Source organism: Dasypus novemcinctus, chromosome 5, assembly GCF_030445035.2.
Source record: "Dasypus novemcinctus isolate mDasNov1 chromosome 5, mDasNov1.1.hap2, whole genome shotgun sequence".
Taxonomy (NCBI): domain Eukaryota; kingdom Metazoa; phylum Chordata; class Mammalia; order Cingulata; family Dasypodidae; genus Dasypus; species Dasypus novemcinctus.
Window position 1 is genome coordinate 7,049,669 of NC_080677.1, and position 18,133 is coordinate 7,067,801.

At 36.2% G+C, this 18,133-nt stretch overlaps 1 pseudogene; it reads left to right on the top strand.

Annotated features, from left to right (window-relative positions):
- Positions 1-14,491: 14,491 nt before the first annotated feature.
- LOC101421194 (kelch-like protein 12) lies at positions 14,492-16,227 on the top strand (annotated as a pseudogene).
- Positions 16,228-18,133: the final 1,906 nt, after the last annotated feature.

Here is an 18,133-nt window from a genome sequence, read left to right on the forward strand (position 1 = left end):
TTACTTTTTAATGGAAAAATTCACATATGCCCAGGGAAATAATCCAGGAGAAAAAGACCCTGACTCAACAGAAAAGTAGAATGGTTACAGGGGCTAAATTGTTGAGACCATGATAAGAGAGGATGAGGGAAAAGCACGATGAGAGGGAATAGGTTTTGTTTGTGGCAGATGTAACTCTTCCCTTTCAAATGTTGGAATGCAAAGAATATAGGTGTAAATGCTCATAGTTTGGTAGACTTGTTTGTCAGGTAATAAGCCCCTAACTAATTGCTTATATTATCCCTCTAAAATATAAAGCTAGGTCTTTGGCTGATATTGAAATGGGAAGAAATTAAAACTTTAAAGAAAGAAGATAAAGTATGATATAAAGCTCTTGGAGAATGAATGATCATTTATTACTATGTTTACAGCAGTTTTTGTAAGAACAAACTCAGATTTAAAATATTCTCGAAAGTAATTTTCTCAAGTGAGTTTGAGAAAATTTAGTCAAAATCCTGCTCATTCTATGAGAACAAGCTTAAGTGTAAGTATTTTTCTCAAAAGTAAGTTCTCAAGGTGTTTTTAAGTCTGCATGAAACATAGCAGTTTAATATTTCTTTTAGAATTTTTGGCTTACATTTAAAGTGTATTTGTTCATTCAACAAATATATATTTGTTCATGATCTACAGTCAGAAATCCAGCTAGATTTGGGAAAAAGGCCCAGTCCTTCCTTTCATAGAGCTTTCTTGTTCATCACAGTGTTCAGAGGTCTTGTAGGGTTTGGAGTTTGGATCACGTAGGAGGTATTTAAGAAGTTCGTGGGTGAGGATGGTGAGTAAACAAGTTTGAGAGAATCAGTGGGATTGGTCTGTTTATTCATTTTAAACTTTGTATTGATATTTTCAATAAGCATCCATTCATCTATTTACTAGAACTTTGGAAAGATTCTAGGCTAGAACCTTGGAAGATGAGCAAAATAAGACCAACCCTCAAGTCTGAACAAATAGAGTCACCATAAAACTAAACAGAGTTTGGTGGGAGCACGGATAATGTGGGTGGGGATGGCCCAAGAAGACTTTCTTATTAAAATGATATTGAGCTGAGCTCTAAAGGAGCATAATGATGGAGAGGGAGAAGGTGGACCTGGGAGCCACAGGCTCAGCATGACTTGTTGTGCATAGAAGGAATCCTGTGCATGTGGAAGAAGATGATGTGGAAACAATATCATGCTGATCTTAAAAAATTCTTAGCCTTTTACTTGTTTCTTCTTACCAATGGTCCTTCTTTAACTTCAGGAAAAAAGCTTAGCCACTCTCTGTATAGTCCTTTAATTATATCAAGAACTTTTGTCAAGACAGACAAAGTCTCACTCTAAAGTGTGGTCCCTGGATCCAGCCTCTTGAGATTTGAAACCCATGTCTTCATCACCTTTGTAGACTCAGATGTGTTATTTCACCTTCTTGAGCCTCAGATTCCCTCTCTGAGAACTTGGGAATGAACAATCCCTACATCATAGGATGTATGGAGAGTTAAATGTGATAATCACTGCTTTTGGTACACAGCAAGAACTAAGCTGTGTGTTTTTATTAAGACTCAAAATTCTGATGCTAAAGAACAAGTATTGTATGACCTCAGTGACATGAAGTAATTACAGTAAGCAAACTAAATGAGTCAGAATCAAGAATATAGTTTACTAAGGGGTGGTGGGGCATAGCGAATGGGAAGTTAAGGCTTAAAATGCAGAGTGTTCCTATTTGGAATAATGAAAATGTTTTGGTAATTGATTGTGGTGTTGATAGCACAACATTGTAAATGTGATTAATACCACTGAAATACATATCTGAATGTGATTAAAAGGCCAAATGTGCAGTTGTATCTATACAGATACAGATGTAGCAGAATAAAAACATTACTAATAAATCCATGGAACTGTACTACACGAACAAGGATTCTAATATTCATGAGAGCCTATAGCAAGTAGGACAATGATAAAAATTTCCTTTTATCATTTGTTACCATTGTATCCTACCCATGCAATGTGTTAATAATAGGGTTGTATATGGGGATCCTGTATTTTATGCTTGATTTTTCTGTAAATCCACAAATTCTCTAAAAAAATAAGGAATTGAATCAAATGAATAGAATTTAAAAATGTAAGGGAGGTGAGAGGAATCTCATTCACTAAGAAAATATTTATTGAGTATATATTATGTACATTAAATTTTGTTAGATGACCTATATGCAGGGCTGCATAAGAAAAATGTTTTTCCCTATTAATATGCAAAGTTCAGTAAATAAAGCTGATAATAAGCAAACTAATAGGTAAATATACTTATTAATTAGTTCTCTGGAATAAATAAAGGCAGAGCCTTCTTTAAATGGAATAATCAATGATATAAAACTTGTTGAATCACTTCTATAATCCTGGGAGCTTAATATGTTTAAACATCACCCTACCCAAAGAGTTTAGCATTTCTGTCTCCATTATATAGGAAGAAAGAGGCTTATGTAATTTTCTCATAGAAAAAATTCTGAGTAGTAAATTCCCAAATGGGAAAAGACTTGTCCCCAATCCAAGTAATTGCTCTTAAAAGAACCAGTGCAAATAAGTAGATCCAGAGATTGATTTTCTGACAACACAGCTGGAATTTGCCAATCACCCAATGACCACACTGAAATAGTTCTGTGGGGTTTAAAAATTGTGCTTAACGAGAGTTGAAAGGTGTGAATAATTATACCATGATATTTCCATCATCTGTTTCTGGTTTATTATCCACTAATGTGATAACTTATCTTCCAGAAACAATGTGGAGCATAACATGGATTTAATGAACCAAATTGTGGAAAAAGCAAAAGTTCTTAGGCTCATTAGTGACATATAGGATAAGTCAAAGGAAGAGGATTTTTCTGGGGATCTCAATTATCATTTACTGCAACGAAAATTTAAACTGGATACGTCACATTTTTTTATGCCTGGAGAAATTAAGTTGCTACTTCCTAAAAGTTGACATTAAATATCAACTTACCAATATTGTTCCAATTTGTCACCCCTAGATCTTTGTTAAGTGCTACTTCTTAAGTTTTAAACTTTCAGGGTTTGAATGCCAACAGAACAGAATTGAAATTCTGAGTCTTAAACACGTGTGGCCTTAAGATTTGAATAAGGGACCATGGACCTGAATCAAAGACACCAGAATCATGAGGCTGTTTCCTGAAGTGCAGTACGGTCCAATTTTTAAACTCTCCCAAAGTCCAGGATTTAAAATATCACAAGTGTTGGTTATAGAGGGAGAAATACAGCTTATCAAAGCATAAATCTATGGTTGTCTGAACTTTCTTCTGTGGATTTGCCCTATAAAGTGTTCCTTTTGCTTTTTAGGTTTTAAATGTAGTCATTCCTATCACAGAAATGTGTAATTTTTCTTTTGCTCTATGAACCTGGGGGCAGAGTGATGACCACCAAGGAGGCCCCCTCCCTCATCCTTGGAACCTATGAATATGTTACTTTACATGGCAAAGGAATTTCACAGACATGATTCAGTTAAGGAGTTTGAGATTATCCTAGATTATCCAGACAAGGGTTTTTAAAAATCAAAGAATGCATCCCAGCAGAGTTAGAGGAAGATATGACTGAGGAAGAAGAAAAGAGACATGCAGTATTTGCTGGCTTTGAAGATGGAAGAAATGGATGATGGACGAAGCTGGAAAAGACAAGCAAACAGATTCTACCCTAGAGCCTCCAGAGAGGAACAGAGGCCTGCCGACACCGTGATTTTAATGTATTTTGAACTTCTGAACTACAGAACTCTAAGATAATAAATTTGTGCTATTTAGTTACTTTTATGTTGCAATTTGTTAGAGCAGTAGCAAAATAAATACAGTGGGCTTTCTCTTTTGTGACCAGCATAACTTCATTTTTAAGCATAAAATACTGTTTTTCAAAACAAGTCTGTTGGTGAGAAAATTCAATGAACAATTCCTTGTCATATTTGAAAGATCTATATCTCACTATAATCTATGAAACAATATGTTTATTATAAAAGGAGAAACTAATACCTTTTTAGCATGTAGCCAGATAATTAGAAGTTTGAAGAGAAATAAATCAGCAGTGATAAAAGTTTCCAGTGTTTTATTTAGTTGCAGAAGAGATAAAGGTCACTAGAGATCTAGTGCCACACAGAAACTGGCAGTCTGGAAATTGAAGTAAGGCACCTAGATGTTTTAAATGGGTTTGCGATAATTTTATTTTCTTTTGCTGTTAGCATTATCAAGGAATCTTAGAGACAATATAAAATCTACATTTCATCATCAATCAAGAGTAGTGTAAAACAGTTACAGTCAACTGGGAAGAGTGCTTGTTCACATTCCCAGAAATTCTCTGCAGTCCTGGTGACTGCACAGGGATTTAACATATCCTTGTATTGTTCTCTATGCTAAATGAAGTATCATTTAATAGAATAGGACAATGTGTGACAAATGATATCTAAAAGAAGAAACAGAATGCCAAACTGTCTATACGTGTGATGCTGATGCTAAGGAAAATAAACAAAATTAAAGGCAAAAAAGTGCCGCAAAATTAACGGTGACAATTCTTGAGAATGGTATTTTATGTTCCTTTCCTTTATAATTAAAAAAAAAAAGGTGGCGGACTTGGCCCGGTGGTTGGGGCGTCCGTCTACCACATGGGAGGTCTGCGGTTAGGCCCGGGCCTCCTTGACCTTGTGGAGCTGGTCCATGAGCAGTGCTGATGCGCGCAAGGAGTGCCGTGCCACACAGGGGTGTCCCCTGTGTGGGGGAGCCCCACGCGCAAGGAGTGCACCCATAAGGAGAGCCTCCCTGCGCGAGAGAGGGTGCAGCCTGCCCAGGGGTGGCGCCGAACACACGGAGAGCTGACGCAGCAGGGGGAAACACAGATTCCTGTGCCGCTGACAACAACGGAAGCAGACAAAAAAGACGACACAGAGAGCAGACAACTGGGGTGGAGGGGAAGGGGAGAGAAATAAACTTTTTTTAAAAATTTGCTTTGCATTAATCTCATGAATATCCTAAATGTCTACACATAATTATTACAGAACAAACAGAAACTAGAACAAGGAAGGCCAGTATTATTTTTCCATAAATCCAAGGTGAGCTCAGCATTAGAAAATCTACTTATGTAGATCAAAATATTGAAGGACTATAACAATATAGTTGAACTTAAATAGCTCATTGTATGTCAGGATATGTTCTAATAATCTAGCACATATTAAACAATTTAATATTCACAGTAATACTACAATATAATATATTATTCTTCTCATTATTTTACAGTAAATATAATAGAACAGAGTCAAAAGTTGCATAAGTAAATTGTCTGTGATCTATATGTAATAAATGTCAAAATTGGAATTCAAACTCAGGCAAATTGTATCCAGATATCTATAAAAGACAAAAATGCTGTATATATTCAAAAAAAGAATAAAATGACTAGTCGAACTACAAATAGAAGTCGAACAGCCATAATCTGATTTTATATACAGCTAGATAGCTAGATAGATAGCAGACATAATCAATGAAGAAATGTGAATTCAGAGTCCAGACAATGATGCTGTTGTAACTAGAGGACCACTTCTATTCAACAATGTACTGGTAGTCACAGAGAGCACAGTGAGAAAAACGAATGAATGAAGGAGCAACTTTTAAATGATATGAAGACTGGAAATGGATGAACAATTCTGTCACACTGAACTTAAAATTAATTGAAATAATGTCAATTGCATTTCTATACCCCAGAAATAATCAGAAAGTAATTTTTGAAAATAATCATAATGAAAATAACAAAAAATAAATGCATCTCAAATTCAATCTAACAGAAGACCTTTTAAAAATACCATATTTGACTGAAAGTTATAATAAAAGTCCTAAATAAAAACATGCGGTATTCATGGAGAGGAAAGCTCAATATGATAACGAGATTTATTGACTCCAAATTGTTGAAATAATGTGTGTATGTCTAGAACCTGAAAAGCAGTTTCTACCATGTATATGGAAGACCAAGAGCTCAGAATAACCAAAATACTTCTACATAAAGAATGAATAACAAGAAAATGGTGAGTGGTGATCTGAAGCACAAATAATCATATGGATCAAAAGAAAGATGCAGTGCACAAGAACATACTCATAATAAGAAATTGTAATGTCTAACTAAGCTAAGATAGCACAGCAGGAGGGAAAAGATTGGCAATCAATAAATGATACAGAAATAATTTATTATACATATGGGAAAAGGAGATTCCTACCATAGAACATATCCAAAAATCAACTTAAGCTAATAAATGAACTTTAAGAAACTAAACTTTAACAATTTAAGAAAAATAAGCATATCTTCATGACTTGAGGATAAGGGAGGAGAGCTTAGACACAACAGAAAAAGCACAATCTAGCCTAAAGAATGTGAAAAGATATGTCACAAGATTGACAAAAATAATTGCAACAAACAAGGGATTAGCATTCAGGATATGAAAAGAACCTATAAAATTAAACAGAAGAGACCAACAGCCCAACTGAAAAATAAGCAAACTTAGGAGCAGGCATATCATTGAAATGTTACTTTATATGTATGGTAACAGAATAAAAATTAAAAATAAACATGAAACTACACAACACAAAGAGTGAACCCTTGTTAAACCATAGACTATAGTTAATAATACAATTATAAAAATGTGCTTTCAATTGTAACAAATGTTCTGCACCAAAGCAAGTTGGTAATAATAGGGTGGTATATGGGACTCCTGTATTTCATGCATGATTGTTCTGTAAATTCACAACTTCTCTAATAAAGAAGAAAAAAAGAAGCTAGAACTCAATTCAACATTTTAAAAAATCCCAGAATATAAATAGCCCAAAGCATATTAAAATTGTTCAAATCCACTAGCAATTACAAACTAAAACCACAGTGAGATATGATTTCATACTAGGCAGATTGGCAAAAAGAAAAAAAAACAAAAAAAACAAAAAAACTACAAATATCAAATTTTGCCTGCAAGGAGAGAGTATAGCAGAGATTTTCATAGTGTTATTTATAGAAATGTACAATGATATAAACTGTTGAGGTTTAAAAATTTTAGCATTACCCAGTTAAATTGAACATATACATGACTTACAAGCCAATAAGAAAGCCTAGTTTTAACAATAAACCCTGGGAGATTCTTCCACAAATATATCAAGAAATATGTAAGGAATGTTCTATACAGAGGAGAATAGTGGGAAAATGGCATTGGAGTAGGCAGGAAAGCTCAGTCCTCTTACAAAAACAAGAGAAATAGAGCCTAAAGCTGTCTGAAGGACCTGCATTGGGGTCAACAGCCCTGGACATTGTTTCATAACTCCCAGGAGGATGAGGGACAGAGAGATGAAGAATGTGAAAAAACAAACATGAGTTACCAAATCTCCCTCCTCTGCAGTAGCTGCAAAGGGCTCCCATCCCCACAGTATTAAGCTAGGATAAAACCCATGGCTCACAGGAGGCTTCTCTTCAGTGAATTCTGCCAGCAGAGACTGCTTTGAACCTTGTACACTCTGACAGGACAAAAACACAGGAAAGCAGAGATTGAAAGAAACTCCTCTTTGGAAAGATGCATCAATGCACAGCATCTGTTGATCAGTCTGGAAATTGCAAGGAGAAAAACTGCTTTCAGGTCTCTTGTAAGGTAAATTCTTTGGACAAAATCTGCACATCATTAGTGAGTCCCTGAAGCAATTTTGATAGCTTAAGCCGGGCAATTTTACTTAGAATAAGTTGACCAAATTCCAAAGAAGAACTGTGAAAGAAAAACAATAATAGAGAGAGAAATTGGCCATCAGAGTAAATTCACCAACATATTCAGATGCCTAGACTACAGCAAAAAACAATTACAATCTGTACTAAGAAATAGGAAGGCATGGTCCAACAAAAGGAACAAACCAAATGTTCTGAGGAGATAAAGGATTAAAGACAATTAATCAATGATAATCACACAAAATCCTGAATCAATTCAAAGAATTGGAAGAAAATATGACTAAAGAGATAAAAGATAGGAAGAGGACTCTGGTGAGCATAAAGAACAATTTGAAAGCCTGAACAGAAAAGTAACAGACTTTATGGAGATAAAAGGCACACAGATGAGATTAAAAATACATTAAGGGCACAGAAGAGCAGATTTGAATTCTTTGAAGAGAGAATTAGTGACTTAAAAGACAGAACATCTAAACTGGAAAAGACAGAATAACAGAAAGAGAAGAGAATGGAAAAAATCGAACAGGTCTCAGGGAATTTAATGGCAATGTGAAGCAAATAAACATACATGTTATTGGTGTCTCAGAAGGAGAAGGGGCAGGAAGAATATTTGAGGAAATAATGACTGAAAACTCCCAACCCTTATGAAAGACATAAATATCAATATGCAAGAAGGAAAATCCACTCCAAACAGAATGAATCCAAATAGACTTAACCTGAAACACCTATATTGAGAATGACAAATATCAGAGATAAAGAGAGGATTATGAAAGCAGCAAGAGAAAAGCTAAGCATAACATACAAGGGAAAGACGATAAGATTAATTGTTAAACTCTAATCAGAAACCATGGAGGAGTGAAGAAAGTGGTGTGATGTATTAAAGTACTGAAAGAGAAAAACTGCCAGCCAAGAATTACGTATCCAGCAAAGCTGTCCTTCAAAAATGAGGGTGAGTTGAAAGCTTCACAGACAAACAAAAACTGACAGAATATGTTACCAAAACACCAGAATTACAAGAGCTACTAAAAGGAGTGCTGCAACCTGAAAGGAAAAAACAAGGGTGAAGTATTTGGAGAAGAGTGTAGAAATGAAGATTATTCATAGGGGTAAACTAAGGGTAAGAATCAGGCTAAAGAAAGGTTTGACAACAGAGAGCCACATGACAAAAAGGATGAAGTAATTAATGTCTTTACAGTAATAACATTGAACGTTAATGGCTTGAACTCCCCAATTAAAAGACATAGACAGATAGAATAGATTTTTTTAAAAATTAGTCATCTAATGTTGTTTATAAGAGACACACTTCAGATGTAAGGATATAACCATGTTAAAAGTGAAAGATTGGAAAAATATATCCCATGCAAATAGTAATCAAAAAAATAGTTGGAGTAGAGACACTAATATCAGAAAAAAATAGATTTGAAATGCAAACCTGTTATAAGGGATGAAGAAGGTCCTTATTTATAAATAAAGAAGGCAATACACCAAGAGAAAATAACTATAATAATTTATGCACCTAACCTGAGTGCATCAAGATATATGAGGAATACACTGGCAAAAATGAAGGGAGAAATAGAAGTCTCTATGATAATAGTTTGAACTTCAATATGCCACTCTCAGTATTGGCTAGAACTTCTGGACAGAGGATAAATTAAGAATCAGAAAATTTGAATAATACGATAAATGAACTAGACCTCACATCTATAGAGCATTGTACACCAAGGCAGCAGGATATAAATTATTTTCAAGTGCTCATGGATCCTTCTCCAAGATAGACCACATGTTGGGTCACAAGATAAAGCTCAATCATTTAAAAAGATTGAAATTATACAATACATTTTCTCTGAACATAAAGGAATGAAGAATGGAAATCAATAATGGTTGGAAAAAGAAAAAAATTCATATATATATGGAGATTAAACAACACATTCTTAAATAACCTTGGGATAAAAGAAGAAATGTAAGATAATTCAGCACATATATGAAGACAAATAAAAATGAGAACACAACATATCAAAACCTATGGGACACCACAAAGGGTGCTGAGAGTCAAATTTATAGCGGTCAATGCTTAAATTAAAAAATAAAGAAAGAGCTAAAATTGAAGACCTAACTGCACACCTGGAGGAACTAGAAAAAAACAGCAAACTAATCCCAAACCAAGCTGAAGGAAAGAAATAGTAAAGAGCAGAGCACAAGTACATGAAATTGAGAAGAAAAAAAACAATACAGAGAATCAACAAAACCAAAAGTTGATTCTATGAGAAGAGCAACAAAATCAACAAACCCTTACATAGACTGCCAAAGAAAAAAGAGAGAAGGTGCAAATAAAATCAGAATGAGAGGAGTGATATTACCACTGACCATGCATAAATAAAAGAGATCAAAAGAGGATACTATGAACAACTGCATGCCAAAAAACTAAAAAATGTAGAGGAAATGGACAAATTCCTTGAAATGCATGAACCACCTACAGTGACTCTAGAAGTAATAGAAGACTTCAACAAACGAATTGTTAAATGAAGAGATTGAAACAGTCATCTAAAACCTCCTAAAAATGAAAAGCCCAGGATGAGATAGCTTCACAGGTAATTTTACCAAATATTCAAAGACCGTCTAGTACCAATCTTGCTCCAACTCTTCCAAAATATAGAACAAGAAAGAATGCTACCAAACTCTTTCTATAAAGCCAACACCACCCTAATACCAAAACTGGATAAAAATACTATTAAAAAAAGAAAGTTACAGGCCAGTATCTCTAATGAATATAGATGCAAAAATCCTCAACAAAATACCTGAAACAGAATTCAAAAGCACATTAAAAGTTTTATATACCACAATCAAGTGGGTTTTATCCCAGTTATGCTAGGGTAGTTCAACACAAGAAAATCAATTATAAATTGATTGATAAATTGAAGAAGTAAAGTATATGATCCTCTTGATTGATGCAGAAAAGGCATTTGACAAAATAAAGCACACTTTCTTGATAAAATAACCAGAAAAGATAGGAAAAGAAGGAAGATTTCTCAATTATGGGAAAGTGCGTATTTGCAAACCTATAACTCACATTGTACTCAATGATGAAAGATTGAAAATTTTCCCATTGAGATCAGGAACAAGATATGTACGCCCATTGTCACAATATTTATTCAATATTGTTCTAGAGGTTCTAGCAAGAACAATTCAGCTAGTTAAAAAAAATAAAAGGCACCCAAATAAATTAGGAAGAAATAAAACTTCTATTGTTTGCTAATGTTATGATATTGTATCTAGAATCTCCTGAAAAATCCACAACAAAGCTATTAGAATGAAAAGATGAGTTCAGCAAAGTAGTGGGATACAAGATTAATATGCAAAAATTAATAGGATGTCTATACATTACTGATTTGCAATCTGATGAGAAAATTAGAAAAAATATATTCATTTATAAAAACTAAAACTATCAAATACTTAGGAATAAACTTAACCAAGGACATAAAGGACCTATATTCAGAAAACTATAAAACATTGTTAAAAAAACTGAAGACTTAAATAAATCAAAAAACATTCCATGTTCATGGATTAGAAAACTAAAAATCATTAAGATGTCAATTCTACCCAAACTGATTTACAGAATCAAGGCAATCCTAATAAAAAACCCAAGAGATCTTTTTGCAGAAATGGAAAATCCAATCATCAAAAATTTTTGAAAAAGTGAGAGGCCCCAAATAGTCAATAATGTCTTTAAAAAGAACAAAATTGGAGGACCTTCCCTTCTAAACTTTAAAGCATATTACTTAACTACAGTGATTAAAATAAAAGCATGGTACTAACATTAAGACAGACAGATTGACCAATAGATCCCAACTGAGAAATCAGAAATAGACCCTAACATCTACAGTTAATTGATTTTTTACAAAGCTGCCAAGCCTTTCCAGCTGGGCCAGAACAGTCGCTTCAAAAATTGATGCTGGGAGGACTGGATAGCCATATCCAAAAGAAGGAAAGAGGACAGCTATCTTACACCTTATGCAAAAATTAATGCAAAATAAGCCTAAATATAAAAGCAACAATCATAAAACTCCTAGAAGAAAGTGTAGGAAAATATCTTCAAGATCTTGTAGTAAGTGGTAGTTTCTTAAACTTTACTCCCAAAGCATGAGCAACAAAACAAAAAATAGATAAATGGGACCTCCTCAAAATTAATTACTTTTGCACTCCTGGAAAGGACTTTGTGAAAAGGATGAAAAGGCAGCTGAGTCAATGGGAAAACATTTTTGGCAATCATATATCTGATAAAAATTTAAAATTCATGATATATAAAGAGATCATACAATTTAACAATAAAAAGCACCCAATTTAAAAATGGGCAAAAGACTTGAAAAGACAATTTTACAAAGAAGAAATACAAATGGTGAAGAAACATATGAAGAAAATGCTCAACATCCCTTGTTATTAGGGAAATACAAATCAAAACTTCAATGAGGAAAGCGGATTTAGCTCAACTGAGTGTCCGCCTACCATGTGAGAGGGGTCCAGGGTTCAAACCCAGGACCTCCTGAACCATGTGGTGAGCTGGCCCATGCGCAGGAGTGCTGTGCCATGCAGGGGTGTCCCCCGCGTACGGGAGCCCCATGCACAAGAAGTTTGCCCCACAGGGAAAGCTGCCATGCATTAAAAAAGCGCAGCCCACCCAGGAGTGGCACTACACACAGTGAGAGTTGACGCAGCAAGATGACACAACAAAAAGAGACACAGATGCCTGGTGCCACTGACAAGAATGCAAGTGGATACAGAAGAACACACAGTGAAATGTACACAGTGAGCAGACAATGGGGGGAAGAGGAGAGAAACTAAAAAAAAAAAACTACAATGAGATATCATTTCACAGCTACTAGACTGGCTGCTATTAAATAGTTGGAAAACTGTAAATGTTGGAGAGGATGTGGAGAGATAAGAATGCTTTTCACTTTTGGCTGGAATGTAGAATGGTATAGCCACTGTGGAGGGCTATTTGGCAATTCTTAAGGAAGTTGAATATAGACTTGCCTTGTGACCCAACAATACCATTATTAGGTATATATCCAGAAGAAATGAGAGCAGAAATAGGAACAGACACCTGCACACTGATGTTCATAGTGGCATTATTTACAATAGCCAAAAGGTGGAAACAACCCAAGTGTCCATCAACTGATGAATGGATAAACAAATTGTGGAGTAATCACACGATGGAATATTATGTAGCGGTAAGAAGACATGAAGCTGTGAAGCATATGAGAGTATGGATGAACATGGAGAACATTATGTTCAGTGAAGCAAACTAGAATTCAAAGGACAACTATTATTATGAACTAAATATATTATATAAACTTAAGGACAAATATTAAATGACAGTGCTATTTTGAACTTAATATATTATATAAACTCATGGAGTTAATCATTAAATAGATTTTATTTTATAGATTTTGACCAGAAAATAGAATGTGGTAGGGAATGGAAAGAAGAGGGTTAAACTGTGCAGAATGGGTAAGATATTGTTTGTAAATCTTTGTAAATGAATTGAAATGATGAAAATGAATTGGAATGGTGAAAGCATATCACCATGTTTCTAATTAGCAGAGCTATTATATGGGTATTACAGAGGTTGAAAGAGAAAGTCTAAGATCATGTATATTTCTAGAAGGAAAGCTAAAAACTGTAACATGGGAGTGTATAAGATAGGGAAAGCTCATGTAAAACACAAATATCAGTCATATTGCGACTGTTTCTACAAAATATAAATAAATATATACTAGAGAGAAGAAAACAGAATAGCAACTATGTATGGCTGGGGAATTAGAGAGATTGAGAAGTGATGAGTTTTGTTTGTTCGGTTTTTTTTTTTTTACTAGTATTGGAATCATGAAATTGCTCTTGGAGAGATTGGGGTGATGAGGGCACAAAGGTGATAAGACTGAATACCATTGATTGTACACTTTGAATGGATTTATGCTTTATCGATATGTATCAATAAAATTATTTGTTAAAAATATGTATGGTGCAAAGTGTAAACCATAATATAAACTATAGACCTTGGTTAGTAGCAGTGCTTCAATATCTGTTCATCACTTGTAATGGATGTACAACACTAATGTACGATGTTACTAATAGGGGAAATGTGGGGGCGGGGAGTCGTGGGACCTATGGGAATCCCCTATACCTTCAATGTTACTTTTCTGTAATCTAAAACTTCTTTAAAAATAAAGCTAGAGAAAAAGAATGCTAATCACATTTTTTACAAACATTAAAAACAGAATGAAAAAACCGGGAAACAATTCAAATGTCCCTCAACAGAAAAATCAAGTAAGAAATTGGGATGTATTTATGAAATGGAATTCTATACAGAAGAAAAAGTTAACAAACTATAGCTGAGTGTATCACATTAATGAATAAAAAATGCTTAATGTGAAAAAACAATTTGCAGAAGACTACAATAGAACCTGTCTTTTTTTTTTTTCTGGGGTACATATAATTACCCAACACAAATCTTACCTGAAAAAAAGCATATCAGAGAAAATCAGATGCCTTCAGGGTGGTATGGCAGTAGATGGGCAGGAGAGTGGGCTCCTCCTGAGCCACATGCTAGCTTGCCCCACTGCTTTCCACCCCACCCCACCCCACTGGTGGGGGCCAGCATGCATGGCCAGATGAGTTAAGGAGTAGAGTTGCAGGACCCAAGGATTCCTTCTCCTCTTTCTCCATATTGCTTGATGGAAGGCAGTATGCCTCCAAAGACATAATCCAACACTAATGCGAAATCCATCCTTAATTTAATGAACTCCTTCAGGAAGAGCAATATCTTCTGTGATGTGACATTGAGGGTGGAGTAGAAAGACTTCCCCGCCCACCGGCTTGTGCTGGCTGCCTGTAGTGATTCCTTCTGGGCCATGACTAGTGAGCCTTGAGAAAAGGGGAAACCTTATGTTGATATCCAAGGTCTAACAGCCTCTGCCATGGAAATCTTGTTGGATTTTGTGTACACAGGAGCAGTCCATGTGACTGTGGAGAATGTATAAGAACTGCTCCCTGCAGCTTGTCTGCTTCAGCTAAAAGGTGTGCAGCAAGCCTGCTGTGAGTTTTAGAAAGTCAGTTGGACCCTTCTAATTGCCTGGGTAGCAGGCATTTTGCTGAAATTCACGAGTGTGTTGACCTGATGCAGGCAGCTGAGGGCTTTAGCCAGAAGCATTTTCCTGAAGTGGTACAGCATGAAGAACTCATTCCATGAAGTCAAAATAGGTGGAAAGGCTAATCAAGTGTGATGAAATTCAGGTAGATTCTGAAGAGCCAGTTTTTGAGGTGGTCATCAATTGGGCAAAGCATGCCAAGAAGGAGCTAGAAGAATTCCTGCCTGACCTCCTATAGTATGTCCAAATGCCCCTGCTAATCCCTAGGTATATCATAGATGTAATAGATGCTGAGCCTAGTAGTTTACAATGCAGGGAACTAGTTGATGAAGCAGAGAAGTTTCATCTGAGACCTGAACTGCAAAGTCAGATGCAGGGACCCAGGACAAGGGCTCGTCTGGAGCCAATGAAGTGCTTCTGGTCATTGGGGGCTTTGGAAGTCAGCAGTCTCCCATTTACACTCAAGAGTGGAGCTTTTTGTCAAGCATCACTGGAAAGAGATGACATGTAGCCTCAGTGTCCCTATATGACCAGATCTATGTAATTGGTGGCAATGATGGCCATTCTCACCTCAGTTCGGTGGAATGTCTAGACTACACAGCAGATGAGGATGGGGTCTAGTATTCTGTGGCTTCTATGAACATCCAACAAGGCCTTGCTGGAGCTAACACCCTGGGAAATATGATCTACATGTTTGGAGGCTTTGATGGAAGCAGGTGTCATGCCAGTATGGAGTGATATGGCCCAAACATTGACCAATGGAGCATTCTGGGAGATATGCAGACAGCTCGGGAAGGTGCCCAGTCTTGCGGTGGCCAGGGGAGTGAGCGACTATCTTGGAGCATATGATGGCTTAAATATACTACATTCATTTGAAAAGTATGATTCCCACATGGGACACTGGACTAATGTTATACCAATGACCACGAAGTGCTCTGGAGTAGCCTTGCTAAATGACCATATTTATGTGATTGGGGGATTTGATGGCATAACCCACCTTTCTTCTGTTGAAGCATACAACATTTGTACAGATTCCTGGACAACTGTCACTAGTATGCCCACCTCGTGATGCCTTATAGGGGTCAAGTGCTTTGAGGGAGACTATGTAATTGTAGGAATAAGATGGGAATTTTCTGCTGAGTAGCCCTAAATGTTTTGACCCTATCATCAACAACTGGGAAGTAGTGACATCCATAGGAACCCAGCTCCGTGATGCCAGTGTGTGTGTTCTCCAAGGGAAGTCACCTTTGTTGGAATGCCATCCAAAGCTAGTGACCAATTCAAGGGACAATTTAGGGGAGAATCAAGGATCCTTTCCAGAATGCCTATTTCTTACTGTGTGCACAGAGTGATTACATGTACCAGGGCAGTGCTGATTGTACTTATTTGACACATACATTCCTTGGAGCTGATAGTTCTCCATGAGAAAGGTGATTAACCAACATGCAAAGAAAGAGAATGCACATGGATGTGAGAGACCATGGTCATCCCTCCTCCATGGGGAGCACTTTGTCTTGTCATTTCTAACTTACCATGTGCTTGGTATATATATATAGACACAGAGAGAGAGAGAGAGCCTCATATATTGCAGAGAATTAAGGTGAGCAGGGACTATTAGATGGGTGCAGTACTCAGCCTAGATGATTGGAAGGATATGAATTTGAATAAGCTTGGAAAAACACAAGCTTCCCCCCTTCCCCCCCCCCCCCCCCCCAGGAACAAATGTCTTTTCTACAGGTAGCTAGGGGCAATACAATTCCATTTTGGAGGGAAAAATAGAGCCCTGTCAGAACTTGGAGATCATTGGAGGGGGATTTATCTGATGCTCCCTTAAAGGGGACTGGGTTGGAGAGTAAGTAACCAGAATCTGATGGGATGTGAGTGAACCTAGAAACCACTGAAGTACAGCCTGGAAGGTATATTATTTGAAAGATCTTTTTATTTCCTCAAGGTCTTTCTAAAGTAGAATGTTGTATCTCTTGTCACCAGAGACTGTTTGAAAAAATGACAGAGTAAACAAATGTTGGGGTGAAGGAACATGCCAAAAATGTGGGGGTTCAGTATGTCTGGGGAAAAACAAGAAGTACCTCTGATTTTAATTATCATCTTTTTCCCTGCCAGACCTCATGTAGCCATGGCAAGGTTTGCCTTGCATGTGTGAGAGGCTGTCTTTCTTGGTTGACTCAGTTACGACTCCACTATTCCACTTCCACCATATTCATTTTGGGAGGGGCAGGTAACAGCAGCCTAGTATTTCAGCTGCCCGATTACTACTCCATTCTCTTAAAGGCACGCCTCTGCTAAGGAGTGGTTTTACTGCTGTGTTTGGTATATTAGTCCTTTTCCTCCTGTAAGGTTCCCCTACCTTTCATTTTAGGGAATTTTATTGTTTCCAGTACAGAGCAATCAAAGACAATGAAAAGTCTTTTGTTCATTCCAATATCTCTGCTCTCACCATTTCTGAGCTATCATCCAAGGCTCCTCTGTGTTATGGAGTGAAATTCTTGCTTTATGGGTATTGGGGTGTAGAACTGTGATGATCTGAACAAGGATAGGATACACTTTCCATTTGCCTTGAAATTCCATTTTTCCCTTTTCCCTGAGTTGTATTCATGTAGAGTTAATTTCCTTTGTATTTTTAAAGAAAATATTAAAAATCATCTGTCTCAAAATAAAAGCATATCAGAGCTTACTTGTGAGCAGATGGACCTAATTCAACTGGGGTACAAGGACAATTTTGGTGAGAGATGATGATTAAAAAGAATATAAATATAAATAGTATGATGCCATTTATATTAAGTGTAAAAGAAAGTTTTCACTATCAGTGAAAGATGTTACAAATAAATAATGGAAGACTAGATATGACCCTGTGTGCTGGGATAGTCTGGACTTATATTTATTTAAATATATGTATGCTTAATACAGAAATAAATATGTATATTTATTTTTCATGCTGTGTTGGCTTAGAGTGTCTAGAAGTAGTGAAACTCCAGTAGGAATGTGTATACCCAGTGCCCAGATCTCTGCTTCTAAATTCCATTCTTCAATAGAAGGAATCAGTGGTCCTCGGAGAAATGAATGATTCTGGAGGAGTCTGGAGCATCTTTAAGAGTCAGAATGTAAAGAAGGGCTAAAAAAATAAAAGTGTCAGAAGAATACAGAGACAATCTGAAAGAGTTTCCAGTGGCCAAATCTGGACCAGTTTAAGTAACAAAATAAATTTTTATTATTTTTCTGATGTCCTTGGGATCAGAAGCA